This window comes from Paramisgurnus dabryanus, chromosome 7 (assembly GCF_030506205.2).
Source record: "Paramisgurnus dabryanus chromosome 7, PD_genome_1.1, whole genome shotgun sequence".
Classification (NCBI taxonomy): domain Eukaryota; kingdom Metazoa; phylum Chordata; class Actinopteri; order Cypriniformes; family Cobitidae; genus Paramisgurnus; species Paramisgurnus dabryanus.
In genome coordinates this window covers 3,054,252-3,073,500 of record NC_133343.1, presented here as the reverse complement: position 1 = coordinate 3,073,500, position 19,249 = coordinate 3,054,252, and positions in this window count along the sequence as shown.

Sequence of the window (19,249 nt, the reverse complement as noted above, 5' to 3'; positions counted from 1 at the left end):
AATCCACATTTTTATCTTGTTCTCTATGGTTCATTAACTTCTGAAATAGAGAAATGTCAATGAACTTCATCATCTGAGGCTTTTTATATTGTATCCTCACTGTGGAAGCAACATGAAAACACAATGTATCTTGGCACAGTGTTTTCCCATCGGAAAATGCACTGACACCAACACTCTTAGGGGTTGTTTACAAAACAATAATTTCAACCATAAACTCTAAAGTTTTTATGCGGTTTGGCTGTTTGTTTACACAACAACAGAGTTTTGGGGTCCTGAAATGGTTGAAGACTGGTGGTTTCAAACCAGGATCACAACTCACAATGCCATCTCTGTGTAAAGTTCGTAAATGTTTATCTGTGATAACGATAACATCATGCACATGTGCTAATTCAGTCCGTATGTGCAAATCTAACCAAACAACAATGGTGGTCTACACACTGCAAAAAAATGATTTTCAAGAAAAAAATGTCTTAGTATTTTTGTCTTGTTTTCAGTAAAAATATCAAAAAATTCTTAAATTAAGATGCTTTTTCTTGATAAGCAAAACGACGCAAGAAAATAAGTCTAGTTTTTAGACCAAAAATATAAAATTTAGGTAATTTTGTGTAAATAAAACAAGCAAAAAATAATAAAAAAATCTGCCAATGCACTGCAAAACATTCTTTTCAAGATAAAATTTCTTAGTATTTTTGTCTTGTGTTATGCACAAAATCCCTTAAATTTGATATTTTTGGTCTAGATTTTGTGGTGTTAAATTGTTCATTTTTTGCATCCATCTTTTTTACAGTCTATGGTCTGAACGCACCTTTATGTAATAATAATAAACATACCACACTCTCTGTCCAAACAAACCATGCTTTCGCCATCTTGTTTGTATTTATCGCAATGTAGACGCATGTATATGTGCGTAGTGTTTCTTTACAAGGTAATATTGCCATCTACTGGCCTGGCATAAGTAATACAGCGGATTTAGTCGTCTTCGCAGTTTCGTGTAAATGTGGATCTTTTTAAAAAGTTTTTCATAAACGAAATAATTTTTTTTTCAGTTTTTCACTACTTCGCTGTCATGTAAACATAGCTTAAAAAAGTCTGTCTGTATGGTTGAACAGAATGATGATGTCACCATGGATACAACTAAAAGACACATTATGATGTGCATTATGTGAAAATATCCTAAGAAATTCACAGCAGATACTATGTGGGTTTTTTTTGGACACGTATTGCTGCAACAGCTAAAGTGCTCAATCTGAAGTCTACGTATGTCTGCCCCCATGCAGTGTACACAATCCCACCTACGTCAGATGAATCTAAAAATTCAAAAGGTTTCTGAGATACAAATTTCCTCAAAATAATGAGTTTTCATCGATTTGGTTTTCTCTGGGTGTTGCATGTGATTTAAATCTTGATATAAGTGACTTTATTACTGTGTTTTATTGGCATTGAGATGCCATTTACCACAGTGTGAGACAGACAGACAGTGGTTTACAGGCAATCTGAAAACAGTGATGAGCACCACAAAGACAAGCGCTCGTAGAGAGGCGCATGGCATATTGATAACAACACAGACATTATGGACAGGACATGGCCCGGTTGTTTAATTCATCAAGGGCACGCAGACAGGCGCAGGTTGCAGACAAATGAGTGACTAACGCAAATAAATGAGTCAATCACAGAAGATACGCAGGCGTGCTTACACTTCACCTGTCTGATGTTTTCATTATAAATAATGAAATAGCAACTGTGTCTTTTAAGATGTTGTAGTTGTTATAACACACACACACAGAACCTAGATACAGGGAGCGCAAACATCACGTCATAAAAATTCTGGGGTGCTTTTATTCTTCCTCGCAATACATAATAAAAAATTGGCAAGTTTCAAAAAAAGATTTGAACGCGATCAACACAGTAGAATCAGAAATGAACTAGCTCAGATGTTTTTATGTGGGGTGTTAAAGGGATAGTTCGGCCAAAAATGAAAATTACCCCATGACTTACTCAATGGGGTCTGAGATACATATGCCCAATTTGAGTTATTTTAGAAAATGTCCTAGCTCTTCAAAGCTTTGTAATGGTTGAAAACGGGGTCCACGATTTTCAAGCCCAAAACTGTGCATCCATCCTTCACAAAAGTAATCCACACGCCTCAAGGGGAGTAAATAAAGGCCTTCTGAGGGTAATTGATGCGATTTTGTTAGAAAAGTATCCATATTTTAACTGTACAAACAAAAAGGTGTCACCAGTACAGCCCTGCAAGCACGATATACAAAACATCGAAGTCATCTAGCGACATTAGTGACTCTTCAAAACGACTTCTTTAGCTACTTTCCACTGAAGATAGCCAGTAGCGCCTCACTGCAGAACACGACATCCAGGGGGCGGGGTTGGATTTAGATCCAGGGGCGGAGCTGGATCCCGATCCAGAGATCCCATTGGTCGCCAGTTTTACCACAAGACACGTCATACACGTGTTGCTGCGTTACCATTTCCGCATTTAGTCGTAACTAAATTAAGTTATTATTTTGACATAATAACTAACTTCACTTATGACTACAATAAAATTAGTGCCTTTAGGGTGAAATGTCAGTTTTTTGCTATAATGTTTTGGAGTAAAACATTTCGGGTAAGCCTACTACGAGTAATCTTACCACATGCAGTTTAAGACCTATTAATGGATACAGTATTAATATGCATAATTATTAAGATATATAGGCTATGGCATGTTATTTAGAAATTAATAAATTGAATGTTTATCTTGTATGGACTTTGAACTTGTTTTAACGTGTTTGCTTACAGCCATTAGGAAACAGGTTTACTTTTTTTTTTTTTTATTTGCTAATAAAAGATTTCAAATAAATAAGTTTATATATTTACTCGTATAGGAATAGCTGTGTAATAAGTGGGATAATGTACAAATAAATCCCTTCAGTGATCAAACTGTCGGATACGTATCCTTACCTCCCCTTACACCTAACTGTGATACTTTCTAAATTATGAATCTTTCTCAACTATATTATTAATCAAACGTACACTTAAATTGATAAGAGCAAACGTGTGTGACCACAGGTTGCAGCTAATTGCGGGCTGCAACAACGCAAATATACTGGTTCATTTGGCGGAACAAAGTATATAAAGTGGGAGGAGTTGGATCTAGATCCAACCCCGCCCCCTGGATGTTGTGTTCCGCAGTGAGGACCATCTCAAGATAGCTGGCAATGCTGAAGTGAATCTAACCACAGAAAATGTTAAATAGGTTAAACAATTAGTTTAGTATGGTTGCACATCCAAACAGTGCTTTTATGACAAAATTTGCAAAACCTTAAAGGTGCCAAAGAATGCATTGAAATAATAGGTTAAATTGTTCTTTGATATTTACATAGATGGTATGTAACTTTATTAAGTGCAAAAATTATACAGAAATGTTTTTACATGTCCATTTACAACCCTAGGATTTGTCCTTTAAATGAAATAGTCGATTTTTCCCTATTTGGAAGGGTCATGAATAATAATGTTGAGCTCTGCTCTGATTGGCTCTGCACTGCTCCGAGGCTCATGTCAGTAGCTCACATTAGTAAACATTTGTAATTAATTTTTATTTAATTAATGTGTAATTTAATGTTGAGGGCGTACATTTTGACTGTGGCATCACAGTTGATGTTATGTTGAGATTGGCCTGTTTTCCAGAAGTCTTTTGCGGGCACAAGGTTTCCATAAAAAGGAGGAAACAAATGTGTTTGAGGTTCACGGTATGTCATTACCATGTACAGAGCTGTTATTATTCATCTATGACTAGGTTAATACAGTTTTATTATTCTATGGCACCTTTAAAATTCTCTCAATATACATTTAAAAGTGATAGGAAGATTAATTTGTATCTTACAAAATAAGATTAAATTGCAATGTTTACCTTGAGAGCGACAAGCTTTTATTACACTAAAACTACTCATAATTTTCTTTCCATGGCTATTTTCCCCCGTGGCGAAATTGCTGGAAAATCTGACCACTAAATTTTACATCAGCTGAAACATGCTGCGAAAATGAAAATGATAAGACTTTTTAACATAACCTTTGGCCTCTTATTCATACCACTGATTCTTCAGACACATATGCAGAAGAGCAGAACCCATCGCTCTTCTGGTGTTGACAGAAATGTAATTCCCCTAAATTTTCAGGGTGTAACATCAGTAAACGTCAGACAGTGATACAGGAAGCCCTAAACATTTACAACCACATACACAAATCAAAAGGCAGAAGAAGAGGTGAAAAGCAGTGATTAATGATATCGGTGCTGACAGAGAGAAGCTGCTGGTTTGGATGTGAATCAGTCTCTGTTGGCACCCGATATAAACCTGAGCCCTCATTAGAAAGAAAGAACAAAAGGGCAAACAACCTCCCTTTTTATTTCCTCTTACTCAGTAACTCAGTATAACAGCTTTAACCTCTGCTACGTATATAAGCATGAATGTATGCTACAGTATGTGTAGGTTGTGCAAGTATAATCTGTTATAATAATAATATAATGTTCATGCCCCCCATACACAATTAATAATAATCACTTTTGTAAAGAGTAATTAACCTTTATTCTGCTGTTAAACCATCTGTGACCCATCGCAGCTTTAAAAACAATCCTGAAAGTTAAATGCTACACAAAAATAATCAAAAGAATTATGAGTTTCTTTAACACTGTAAAATTATTTGCAGAATTTTTTTTGATTTTGTGCATAAAAGAAAAATCTATATTTTTGGCTATTGCTACAAATATGCCCATGCTAAGACAGATCTTGTGGTCCAGGGTCACAAATATAAATATTTTTAAGGTTAATTTAACAGGTTTGTTGATATTTTACCCAACTATGGGCTGAAACAATGCAAAAATGTTAAGTCACTACAGAATTCAAAACTGACCGAAATTTACTTTCCTAAATATGAGCAAAGAGCAATCCCACTAATAATCACCTTCCCTAAATTTGTTTACAAGCCGGTATCTATCATGCCTTATTAAAAAAAAGGCACTTCGGTCTGAAATCTCCTTGTTGTACCCCGTGGCAAGGTTTTTTATCGCCTTCCAAAAAGTGGCAGAATACACAAACAACCGTGTTACAATGTGTGAGGCCGCGGGGAGCCATCAAGCCTCCTCAGACGCAGCATGCGGCTGCCGCGTGGATCCTGGAAGTGTGTGTGTGATAGAAATGACACTAACAGAATCATTTCACAGTCGGCTGCACTCGCTCCCAGACACAGATGCACACAGACTGGCTCTGTTCCAAAAACTAGTGAGCTGCCTGCATACTACACAGGCACCTGCTTGCTAAAAAAATCATTAACAACATTTATCTTGTTTTGTATCTTATTCTAGACTGATCTGATGCCTTCTGGGATTGTCTCGTCTGGAAAAGATACATCGTCGTTGCCTTTATGTCAAAGGGGCAGCATATATCAAATAGCTGTTTGCAATTTCTAACAGCCTATTTGTCAGTAGCACCCTACGAAGGCGGCATACTGGGTTTAGGAGACATTGTCCCTTTCTGCCACAAACTATACACAAACACATTTTCTACCTCTGTGATCCGGTTTTAGTTTATGCACACGCAAGGATCTGACACGCTTTACTTTTTAAAATTTTATTTTCAATGAAACAATGAAATATCACACCCATCTGAAATAACTCGATGACCATGAGACGTGTAAATATCCAAGACCAACTTACGTAATCTAAGTTTAATGACTTCTTGTTTTCCAAATCCGGGCTACGCAATAAACTCCTACACACAAACAGTCTTATAATGTGGACACTTCATGAATGGAGTTAATTGCACGTGAAAATTACCATCAGGCGCCATCTGTTATATAAATGCACGATGGTGGTTTTCCTGAGCGCTTGCCAAACACTTCATACCTCTTGAGTCTATCACGTTCAAAACTCTATTATAACATTCATTTGCCATAAACATATCAGAGAACCTACAGCAGGGATCAGAAGGGTCAGTCTTGCAGTTCATTTCCCAATCATATGCAGTTATATTTTAACATAACTAGTGGATTTTAATATCACATTTTCACAATTATGGTGTTAAATGGCCAGGCTGCTTGTGTTTTGGTTGCCAAGCATGCATCTCTGCTACAACCCTCCCATCCCTTCTGTTATATGTACAGTATATACATTATAATGGATGTTAAGTGTGTGAGCAACACGCCACCTTGTGGTGAATTACAGACACTTTCAAAATGCACAAAGCCCTAAAAGAGAGCTGTCAATCACAGCTAAATCCCTAAATAACCTTTACATAACTCAAACTGGAGATGCTCGTAGAAGATCCCATACGTCACACGACGACAAACTCTTCAAAGAGAACCTAAGCCAATCTAATTAGAGCAGTGAACTCTAATGAGTGTGTGTTTATGTGCGTCTTATCTCTGACCACAGAGTTGTTAAACAGAGCCATCCACTATTTTCCATTATTCTCCGTGAGACAAAACAACCAGGCTGTCGCTTTAATTGCCTTTCCGCGGGCTGTCTATTATCATATAAATGGATATCGGTTAACGCAAGACATTTCCCTCCCTTGAGTCACATGTTGAAGTTCTTTATGGCAATGTTACAGTATGAATGCACATGTGTGTGACGCACCATCTAGCCATAAGGCAAAAGGTTCTGGTTAGAGAGAGAGAGAGAGAGAGAGAGAGAGAGAGAGAGAGAGAGAGAGACGCATAAAGGACAAACAGTGTGTGCACACCGAGAGTGAGACGCCTACTTATTAACCTTGAGTTAACCTCTAATTTTGATTATGTGCAGAGAGGAGTACCAAATGATGATGAAGTTTTATAGACCTAATTACGCGGGATTGGGAAAGTCATCATAGTGTTATTGTGCAAATTTTAACCCGGAAAAATGGTCAGATGGTCTCTCCGGAGAAAACTTAAGATTATTTGTGACTGAAATTAATGCTACTAAAACCAAACATTCGGATGCGCATACTGTCTCTGCATGTGTAAGCGCGGATTTGCGCAGAAGTACATTTAACTGACGTAAGTTGAATCTTTGTAATCGTTTCATGATTGGTTACAACCCCCATCAATCAAAACTTTGCTGGATAGGCAATGGCTGGCTTAATTTTGCCTTCATCTAGTCAAAAGCGAAGGTGTGCAAAATGACACCTCGCTTACCAAATGTGCACTTCCAGGACATTTTAAGTTCTCAAACCTTATCTGATTGGACAAAACTGAAAAATAATGGCCAGATGGTCTCTCCAGAGAAAACTTAAAGCTCCCGTTCTTTGTGTGTTGTTAAAGCTTTGATTATGTTTACAGTGCACAATATAACATGTGTTCACGTTTCACGTGTAAAAAACCGCGGCATTTTTCACATAATTTCCTTATCTGTATATCGCTGTTTTCACTGTCCTAAAAACAGGTTGATGTCTTCCTTGTTCTATGAAGTCCCTCCTGCAGAAATACGTAACGAGTTCTGATTGTGTAGTTTGTTTAAGTGTGTTGTGATTCGATAGCAGCTTAGCTTGCCGTTAGCTTAGCTGACCACTGCCGTATTCCTGTGGGCGGGGTTTAGTCAAAAAACCGTTTTACTAATGTCATTAAAGCAGGAAGTTGAGGGCTGTAATCCAAACCGGCCGTTCGCTGTAGGCTTTGAAAGGGGAATTTTGTTAAAGAAAATATATCACCTGGCAGTGAACTTTGAGCTTTATCATTTTACAGGTATTACTTATGCTATTATAGCAACATTACACAATAACTAGGGTTTAAAAAATGGGATCAGGAGGAACATGACCTTTAATTTTTGTAGTTAATGCCAATACAGTTATTCATGTTAGTTCATGGTAACAGCTACAACGCTTGATTTTAAATGTATAAATGCCGACATGAACTAATTAAAAAAGCTGTAGAAGTTTTTTTTATTGTTAGTTCATGTTAACTAACTTATTGTTAACGAATACAACCTTATTAAAAAGTGTTACATCTTTTAATTAATTGACTTATTCTTCATATATTTGGTCTATTTAATCATCAAAATAATTATATTTGTGACCCTGGACCACAAAACCAGTCGCACGGGTATATTTGTAGCAATAGCTATGGGTCAAAATTGTTATTGTTTTTTCTTTTATGCCAAAAATCATTATATTAGGATCATGTTCCATGAAGATATTTTGTAAATTTCCTACTGTAAATATAACAAAAATATATTTAGTATTATGTGTTGTAGGGATGCTAAACAATTAATCGCGATTAATCGTTAGCAGAATAAAAGTTTTTGTTTACATCACATATGTGTGTAAACTGTGTATAATAAATATGTATATATATATAAATATGAACACATTCATGTATAATTTTAAGAAAAAAAATGTATATATTAAGTATTTATATATAATATCAATTATACATAAATATACAAATGTATATACACATGTAAACATTTCTAAAACATATACATGCATGTGTGTACATTTATTTATACAAAGTTATTATACACAGTTCACACACATTTATACAAAGTTATTATACACAGTTCACACACATATATGATGTAAACAAAAACTTTTATTCTGCTAACGATTAATCGTGATTAATCGTTAAGCATCCCTAATGTGTTGCTACTTCATCTGGACAACTTTTTTCTCAAGATTCTTTGCACCCTTAAATTCCAGATTTCCAAATATTGACCTCTCTTAACAAACCATACACCAAGTTTTTAGATGATGTATACATTTTAAATTCAAGAAATTGCCCATTATGGTTCATACTAGACAATTCAGTTTACTGTCTTTCAGATATACTTCCTGACGAAAATCTTGTTCTTCCAGACCTTTCTAACTACTTGCACAAACGTAGCCCAGTCCTTCATTCAGTCCTCAGTGTGCTACATCTTTACTAACCATCAAGATTTTAACATCTTTTAAGCAATGTAGGGAACAGTCCTTTGGAAGAAAGGAATGAAACTTTAAACATCAAGTGGTTTAAATCAATCTGTCATTCAGCTTTTTAATGTTCTAGTACTTATCTTTAATGCATCTTATGACCTACACAAACTTCAAGGTCTTTGAAACTATTGTAAACATTCAACCAAGGCTTTCTCAAAACACCATTCAAACAATTTAGGTTAGAAATTCAATTATATTAAATGATACATCAAAAATTGATATATATTTGGAAATATATATATATATATATATATATATGATATATATACACATAAATATATAAAAAGAGAAATATTTACAATAGAATAACAATACGTGCTGTCAGAATAAAGCATCACGACATTTAGTTTGTTCAGCGGGGGTTCGATTTTCCCTGTGCGGTCTTAAATTAAAGCTTGCCCCGAGCAATTCAAAGCCATTTTGACAATCAACACTTTACTTATTATGCAAACAGGAGCATTAAGGAGATTTCGCCAGAGGAGGAGGAGCAGTAACACACGATGCTACCCAAAAGTGACCAAAACTGAAGTATTCAACCAGAAACACAGCGCATGCAATACTATATGCCACAATGCTATGCACTTAACCTGACTTTTCTATTTTTACAATGTGATAAATGAACCAGAAGTAACATCAGGCATGGATTATAACATCATTTTGGCCTGCGCAATGTATCAAAAATATACGAATATATGATTTTAATGCATAAAATGTTATGCATATAATCAGTTTTAGCAAAGATACCGGCGCATGGATGCTAGTACTTGTGTGTTTGACATGTGGAAGATTAATTAAATTTATTTTTTAATTATATAATTTTTTATAATTGATCATTTGTAAAAAAAAAAAAATGAATGACTTAAGCAGGGTTTTTACATGTGGTCACATATTTGAATAAAGTTTAAATTGATTTTACAAACTTAAAGCATTATTGTATGGCATATATGTACATTTATTTACACAAATTCATATTTTTATTCCCACAATGATAACCAGACTCGAGTGGTTGTGAATTATGAGGTAAAAAAAATCATAGCATATACCGTTTCAAACGTTAATCATTGCATACTATCGCGATTAATCTATAGCAGAATAACAGTTTTTGTCTGCATCATTTGTGTGTATAATTAACTGTGTATGGATAAATGCTTAATATATAAATATATATATATATATATATATATATATATATATATATATATATATTTTCTTACAATTATACATGCATGTGTGCATATTTATATACACATAATTATTATACACAGTTCACACACACACATATATTATGTAAAAAAAAAATTTTATTCTTCTATAGATTAACCGTGATTAATCGTTATGCATCCCTACTTTAAATGGCATGCAGCACACTGTATATACTGTGTATTAATGTACAATAGTACATCAGTATTCCATTCTGAATGTAGCATCTGAGTCACCACAGTGGGAGTTTGTCACATGCAGACGCGGACACGCACATTTTGGCACAGAGCGGCTTTAATCAGCGTGTGAGAGAGAACCCTAAAGATGCCAGCTGTGAAAGAGAGAGAAGGTTAAAGATATACAGCCCAGGGGAAGAGAGAAATGCTATTCAGTCACTTCTCATTAGCTTATTATTTTCCCAGCATGATTACAGCAATCACTATCTGTCCCTCTCCAACCCCACATCGAAACAACCCTCGCTATGACGCTCCTGCAATTTTGTTGCCATGGAAACAAAACTATTTTACTCCCATCCAATATGCAGCTCTTGTGCTCTGAATCAGAACGTGTCGGCATTTGGCTCGGGGCCCTTTCAAAGCAAAGCGCAAGCGATGGTGGTGTTTTGGGTTTGTGCATTCAATTCATAACAGAACTTTGTGTTTTGTGACTTTTAAGTTTTAAGCAGCCAAGGTTAAGGCCCTTTTTATCCAAGTATACACTTAATAGCTGGCAAAATTCCTTAGGGAATTCAGGGAATGACTCAAACCAGTGCATATCTCGCAACATGCTAACTCACGGACAGTTTAATGTGCTCTCCGAATGTCACGTGTAGACATCTGAAAGCATGGTACTGCTGACTTACTCAAAACGCAGTTCAAAGGTTTAAGAGCTTAATCCTAAACTATAACCGGAAAGAAACTGAAGCTATAGAATTGATTATGAAAGGAAAGGTTAGAGAGCTCAGAGCAGTTACATTTAACACATTGATCAACAGGTGATTAAAGACTCAATAACTAAACAACTATTACATCTACCACATCTATTTGGTAGTGGATTGATGGACATGGACAACAGTGAATGGGGAAGTTTAAACTATTATTTACTTTTTTAAAAAACAGGGCAACCAATACAGATACTGTATTTCTTCTCTAGATTGCCATGGACGTTTTGACTTGGATTAAAAAAAAATTCAGCTGCTAAAATTGCAAAATAGTCTACAGTTCAGGCATTGTGGACATTGTACTCAAGAATTATATTTAATGTATGCATCTGAAAGAAAGCTACATTAGTAGGTTGTTTATTATGAAACTGTGCAGTTAATGATTTTACAGTAAGTTACCGGCAACATGGCTGCCAGCAAGTTACTGTATTTTGATTTACAATAAGTGTATTGTACTGCAATGTACAGTATACTAACAGTACTGTATATACTTTACTGTATTTCTACATGCATCTTTTAGGTTTGCTAGGCTGTATTTATTATACAGTATTGTATTGTAAAATATAAAGACGGTTTCGACGCCGTGCGGTTACGCAATTACGCGTCTGAGCGGAATTTAACTTCCGGTCGCTGTTTGTTTAATGGTCTGACTAGTTGTTAAATTGAACTCTTGAACAAATATTTATCGAAAATAACAAATGTTTTGGTTTTTTTAAGAGGAGTGAAGACGGCGATCATGGATTACCGCTATTTGATGGGAGGTTTGGCAGCTGATTTGTGGTTAAGATTGCATACATTATATATATATAGTACACATTTTACACAGTAACGTTAGCTCAGTGTAGTTTTGATATGCTTTAGCTATGATTTGAACTAAGGTAATCTACACGTGTTTAATTTGCTTGTTATCAGAAATAAAAATGACTCTTAAAGGACTTTGTTGTTATTGATTCTTTGCAGAGTTTACCGGAAGTGACATGTGTTTCACGAAAGACATATGTTTAAGTGGTTGCTGATTCCGTCTATTCTAATACACTATTGCTAAGTCTTATTATTTCAATAAAAATTACAAGTAATTAGATTATATTGTAATATATAATATGTATTTATTATAGTATATCAATCTAAAAATTGCTGAAGTTTTTTTTACAATAAACAAATATAATAATTAACAATTAAATTGATAAATAAGGTACTGCATGGCTGGGTGATAAATCAAATTTTACAGTATGTGATGGCAAACTGTAATATATTAAGTTCCATTATGCCTCTGACAAGAAAAGCTATCCTGTGACGTGCCAGTCATTTTAAAACACTCAAGCCGTGACCCATAGATAAATCAATATTGATTCATCACAAAACCCAATTTGAGTCCTAATGTAAAGAGGGCAGATTTTCTTCTCTCTCTCTCTCTCTCTCTCTCTCTCTATATATATATATATTCATGCCATTATAACAAAGAACGTTCAGTGAGTTTGTTACCGAAGGCTCAGATCAAATCACCACCTGATTATGACATTATTTTACTTACCAAATATGAATAATTTTGTATAACAGTTGGATTATTGCAGTAAATAACTCCTTATAAGCAGCCAAATTTAGTTAAGGCATATAAAATTACAAGATTTTTTTATAGATATTACATAGACTCTACTCTAGGAGTGCTTTAATGCTTTAAAAGTGTTTAACAGATTGTGAAATTTGTGATCAAAACCACAAAAAGCATGGTGTTATGCTGTGAACACACACACACACACACGCACACTTTCCATTGTTGTTATAATTAAACCAGCATCTCCCCCAGGACAACCAGTTAATGGGCTTTAATGCTATCGAATGAGTGTGTGTGAAAGAGAGAGAGCAACAAATGCTTCTCAAGAACAGGAAATTTCGACTTCGTTTTGCTTGAGCGCTTGACTCTAATAAACCACAACTAGACAAGCAAAAAGCCTAAATCTTTCACATTAATCATATAAGCTATACTCTATGCTGCATTGTTTCAACCCAAGGTTGGACCAAATGTAGACAAACCAGCAGTTAAGGTAACAAAGTCAATTTTTAACAACCCAGCATAGGTTAATTTCAACCCAGCAGTTGGCTTTGTCCATATTTTACCCAACCATGGGTTGCATCAACCCAGCAGAGTGTACGAGTAACCATCACTATTGCTCATACTTAGGGTCAAAGATTTGATCAAAGCTTACACTGTATGTATTAAATGTTTGTGAGTTACTCATCCAGCAGCACCGTATGTGCGACAGTCGTGAATGATACTTCATGATATCTCAGAATAAAGTGCTGTTTATTGTGGAAAGGTGTGAGAAGCAATTATATCTAGTGATAAAACAATCTTACATAAAAGGAAGGACATATCTGGAGTAGGGATGCTAAACAATTAATCGCGATTAATCGTTAGCAGAATAAAAGTTTTTGTTTACATCACATATGTGTGTAAACTGTGTATAATAAATATGTATATATATAAATATGAACACATTCATGTATAATTTTAAGGAAAAAAAATTATATATTAAGTATTTATATTTATATATAATATAAATTATACATAAATATACAAATGTATATACACATGTAAACATTTCTAAAACATATACATGCATGTGTGTACATTTATTTATACAAAGTTATTATACACAGTTCAAACACATATATGATGTAAACAAAAACTTTTATTCTGCTAACGATTAATCGCGATTAATCGTTATGCTTCCCTAATCTGGAGACCAGGATATCATGGAGGCCTGGGCTCCAGATATGTCCTGATAAACCACCACCAAGCAATTGGCCTATAAAGGCCGGAGTATAGTCTGTTTTTTACGTGTATGTGAACACGCGTACAGGTGAAACGCACAGCCTCGAAATGTATAGTTTACTTGACTCGTACGGTACATGTACATAAACGTTTGACGCATGCGCATTGCGACAAAATGCAATGCATCTCCTGTGCTACGTATTACATTCTCCTGTAGGTGCATGTGTGACCTACGCATACAATGTACGCAAAATTTTAAAAATACGGTGGTGTGTGTACAGTATGAGCGCACTCTTCTGATGACGAAACACGTAAAAAAAGGATCATACTTCGGACTTAAAGCTGTGCACCGCGCTTATCTGCATAGAAACTCATTAGCAATGACCCATATCATCCTGTATAAAATCTGTCTTCTTCTCCAACGCTTCACCGGAATACAAAAATCACAAAATCTATATCCACATGAAGATTTTTCTGCACTTCTCTATAAGCCCCAGGTGTGATTTGACAATTCAATCATTCCTCAGGCTGAGCGGAAGGAAAAATATTTGTCATCTTTTAGTTTTTTTCCATGTGGAGATCATATCCTTCAAATCCATCCTATATGGACAGAAATGATTTAATGTCAAAATACAAACACACACACGCGCGCACACACACACACGCATGCACGCACGTACACACACACACACACACACACACACACACACACACACACAGACACACACACACACAGACACACACACACACACACACACAGACACACACACAGTTGTATATATCATCACTTTGGTACATCATATTTTTTCATCCAATACAGATATCATGTGAAAGACAAAAGCTGCCCTTATATATCTAGCATTGTAACAGAGACATCATATATAAAAGTATATCATATATCATCCTGATAGAGAGAGGATACATCATTACCTCCTCTACATGCCTTTCTGTTTCACAAAATGTTTGTGTGGTGAAAAAAAGTTCTTTAGATTATAAAAATGTAATGTCGTTAAAAACTGAGTGTTTACTTCCTGGCTCCCGCTTCACCCTGTCTTAGGGTGACCATACGTGTCATTCTTCCCGGACGCATCCCGTCCAGGATTTTGTGTTCGTCTTCCGGAAGTCGTATTTGTCGACTGCATACGTCATAGAGGATTATTATTATTATTACAGAAAAGCAACCGTTACATTTTAAGGTAAGAATGAAACTACGATTGTATATCTTATGTTTTTAACTGAATGGCGTATGCGGTCAACAAATACGACTTCCGGAAGATGCACCGAAATCCTGGACGGGATGCGTCCGGGAAGAATGGCACGTATGGTCACCCTACCCTGTCTTTGTCGTTAAGCCTCACCATTGGTTGAATTTGATATACACATTCAGACGCACTTACCCCTGGAGGCGTCCCCAAAGTGTCACCAGAGTGACGCAGCGCGAGTTCCCTCGAAAGGGAACTGTAACAATGTATCTTAAAAGGTAACACGATGTAACCTTGCTCTCACTTGAAATATGTCCCCAAATTGACTTGGAAAGTACTTAAAAGGTCCTTGAATTTGAAGTTTACTAAGGTGTGGAACCCCGGACCTAGAAAACATGAAAAAAAATCAACCCAGTAATCCAGTATATGAAAAATTAGGTCATTCAGATTTCGCCTGTTTTGAGACGTAGGTAGCGAGTCTTATTACAAAAACACCGCCTCTTAACCTTCACTATCCAACCACGGCACTGCCATTTAGTGCAGAAGGAGAAAAAGTAATTGACAGCACAAGTGAGTTTCAATTTCAACAAACCACCATTATGGCGATCAATGTTTGCATTTCATCAGCTCATTTTCATTTTAAAGGACACACCCAAAAACGACAAATTTTTGTTCGCACCCACAAAGTGGCAATTTTAACATGTTATAATAAATTATCTGTAGGGATTTTTGAGCTAAACCTTAACCAAAGCTAGGGACACCAAATATTTGAAGCTGGAAATATAAACATGCATTTTGTCTAAAAGCATACCTGCTCATTTATTACTTTTTTTACAATTATTTACTTATTTTTATTGTATAGACTTGAGCTGTGAAGACTCTGGCATTATGAATGTACAGTTTTCTTATACATTTATCGAACGCGCACTCGTGTGACTCTAATAGAAATGTGTTGAGTCATCCAGCGGTTATTGGTCCATTTGTTTTCCCTGCGCTCTCTTTTAACTCTTAGGGCGTAATGTTCTTTTAATAGAGTTCTGATAAACTAATCCACTGCTCCATTTTCATCCCTCATAGCAAATGCCATGGCAACCTAATGATGATGGATACCAGTGCAGACTCCGACGCTTAACATGATCGTTTAAACCCGCGTATAAATTCAGCCGGGACTGAGCGCTAATGGTTGTCTTTACATACTGCTGTTTAAGATAAGGTTAGTTACAGTTAGTTTGTTCAGAAGACTCATTTAATGTAAAGCTATGAAGGTTTCAGCTGTTCCCTGACCATGACAGCGTTTTTACGTAACATCAAAAGTGCAAATACGATTACCCCCCATTAAACACTTGAGGGAGAGACACTTGACTGTTTCTCTTCTCTATAAATTTAGATAATCAGTGGGCCGCACACTATCCGAAATTCATCACCTCCCTTGAGTAATCCATTTCTTGCTGACTTATCTTATTCATTTAAAACTGCGTGTGTGATGCTTATCTTGTTTAAACAAAGTATTTTTCTCTTGTCTGCCTCAGAGAAGAGAAACCCTCAATCTTGTCGCTATCTTGAGGACAAAAATCTCTGTGATTGGAAACAGGGAATGGCTCTATCCCTGTCCTGCAGTCATCCAGCCACTGAATCAACACATTTCAAACTGTGGACGCACATCAGGACACACACATGGTTTAAACCAAACTTGACCTTTTCATTTGCACATTATCATTATGACTTATATTACGCAGTGTGCTGACATCAGGGCTTTGTGAGATATTCCTGTCCTCTTCTGCATCTGAACAGAAAGTGCACATGTCACGTCTGTAGGACGGGAAGAGTGAGAAAACACGCTGAATTAAACGCTTTAAAGTGCCCTGCAATTTGCCAGGTGCAGCAATTACTTGTTTCTATGGCAACCGGGCAGGACGGTTTTCTCGTTTAGGAGAATGAAAAGAGCAGGGGTAAGACCGTCTGCATCTTTGATCTGTTCTTGTGACATTTGCGTAGTTAAAGAGAGACCAAGATTTTGCTTCTAAACCAAAGAATGTTATATTAATTTAAAGGTGCACATCACCTTTTTAACCCCTGTCACTCAAAAAAAGGAGGGGGGTGACAATTAAAGTATTAGTCCATTTTCTTAAAAAAAAATCCAGATAATTTACTCACTACCATATCATCCAAAATGTTGATGTCTTTCTTTGTTCAGTTGAGAAGAAATTATGTTTTTTTTTTGGAGGAACACATTCCAGGATTTTTCTCATTTTAATGGACTTTAATGGACCCCAACACTTAACAGTTTTAATGCAGTTCCAAAACGAGGCATAAGGGTCTTATCTTGTGAAACGAAAAAATATGCACTTTTAAACCACAACTTTTCTTCTTCCTCTGGTTGTGTGATGCGCCAGCGCAACCTCACGTAATTGCATAATGACGATATGAACGCACATTTGCAGACCATTTTAAACAATAAACGGACACAAAGATATTAATTAGTATAATTTAACATACAACAAGGTCGGAACGGAACGGTCCTCTTTCTTCACACTTGTAAACACTGGGGCGTAGTTTCACATACGTCATCTGTAACCTCTTGACGTGATGACGTATTTCGTGAGGTCGCGCTGGCACCTCACACGACAGCAGGAAGAAGAGAAGTTGTGGTTTAAAAGTGCATATTTTTATTTTTAGTGCCAAAAATGACAATCATTTTGCTAGATAACACCTTTATGCTTCGTTTGAGATCGTTTAGAGTCCTTTGAAACTGCAATTTTAAACTGCATTAAAACTGTTAAGTGTTGGGGTCCATTAAAGTCCATTAAAATGAGAAAAATCCTGGAATGTTTCCCTCAAAAAACATAATTTCTTCTCGACTGAACAAAGAAAGACATCAACATTTTGGATGACATGGTGGTGAGTAAATTATCTGGATTTTTTTCCTTTAAAGGGTTAAATATGCTAAGATCTGAACATAGCCTGTTTAAATTTCTGTTCAACTCCCTATAAAACAAATCTTTCCCCCCCAAAAAACATCCTGTCCCCGGGAAATGTAGCTGATGAGTTTAAGAAAGTGATATTTGATTTTGTTTCTCAGACTGAAAATCAAACACAACCCTACTTTAAACGTGCCTCACTACAATTTCACAAAGGGAGATGCAGAGCTTTCTGCTCTACTGAGTACAAATCACTTAAAAGTCAGTAAAGTTTGTGACCCACTTTATAAAACTTTCAGGACCGCCCACCCTTAAAACTATTTAAATAAAAATGAAAGTCAAGATATAGAAATGTAATGTACTAGAACTCTTCATTGCTTTTTACTTTTTCACAAATATTTCCCAAGATTCTGAGTAATTTTTGTGACCGCAAAACTGATTGTCCATTTACATAGAAATGATCATGTCATACTAATAAGATCAGAGGACAAAACAAGTGTACTTGCTCACACCTGCTGCCATTGTGTGCCATAAAGAAAGCGAAACTCTACTGCCACCTACAGACTAAATTGTTGACATTGCCTGGTACACCATGTGTATCTGAAGGGTTGTGTGTGTGGATGAGGGGGTAGAGAGAGAGAGAGAACAGTTTATGAAAGGGTTTCCTAACCAGCTAATGCCATGACTCGTTTCAACGTCATCATGAATGATACCGTCATACTGTCTGAAACGTGTCTGTTTTTTTCCAATGTCACGTTTCAGTCTCTCAATGCATTAGGCTTAAACATTTGTCTGTTTTCCGAACTACAGCCTGAGATATGCTTCTTTCCACAAAAATGGAGAGATGTACAGATGTATGTATATGTGAAACAAATTTCACAGTCTAGGTTAACTACATGCACTATATAAAAATCACTTCTGAAAGCTGAATAAGTAAGCTTTATATTGATGTATGGTTTGTATAGGTCAATATTTGGCTGTGATAAAAATATGTGAATATCTGGGTGCAAAAAAGAATCAAAATATGTAGTCCTTAGCAACACATATTACTAATGATAAATAAATGTTTAATACATTTACGGTAAGAAAATTGACAAAATATCTTTTATCACTGAACAACCTACTGATGTTTTCCATAAAAAATATTGATAATATTGACCAAAGTAATTTATTGTTGGCTATTGCTACAAATATACTCATGTGACTTAAAACTGGTTTTGTGGTCCAGAGTCACATATCTTTTTACTTCATTTTTTACACTTTTAGACAAAATAAACTTCACT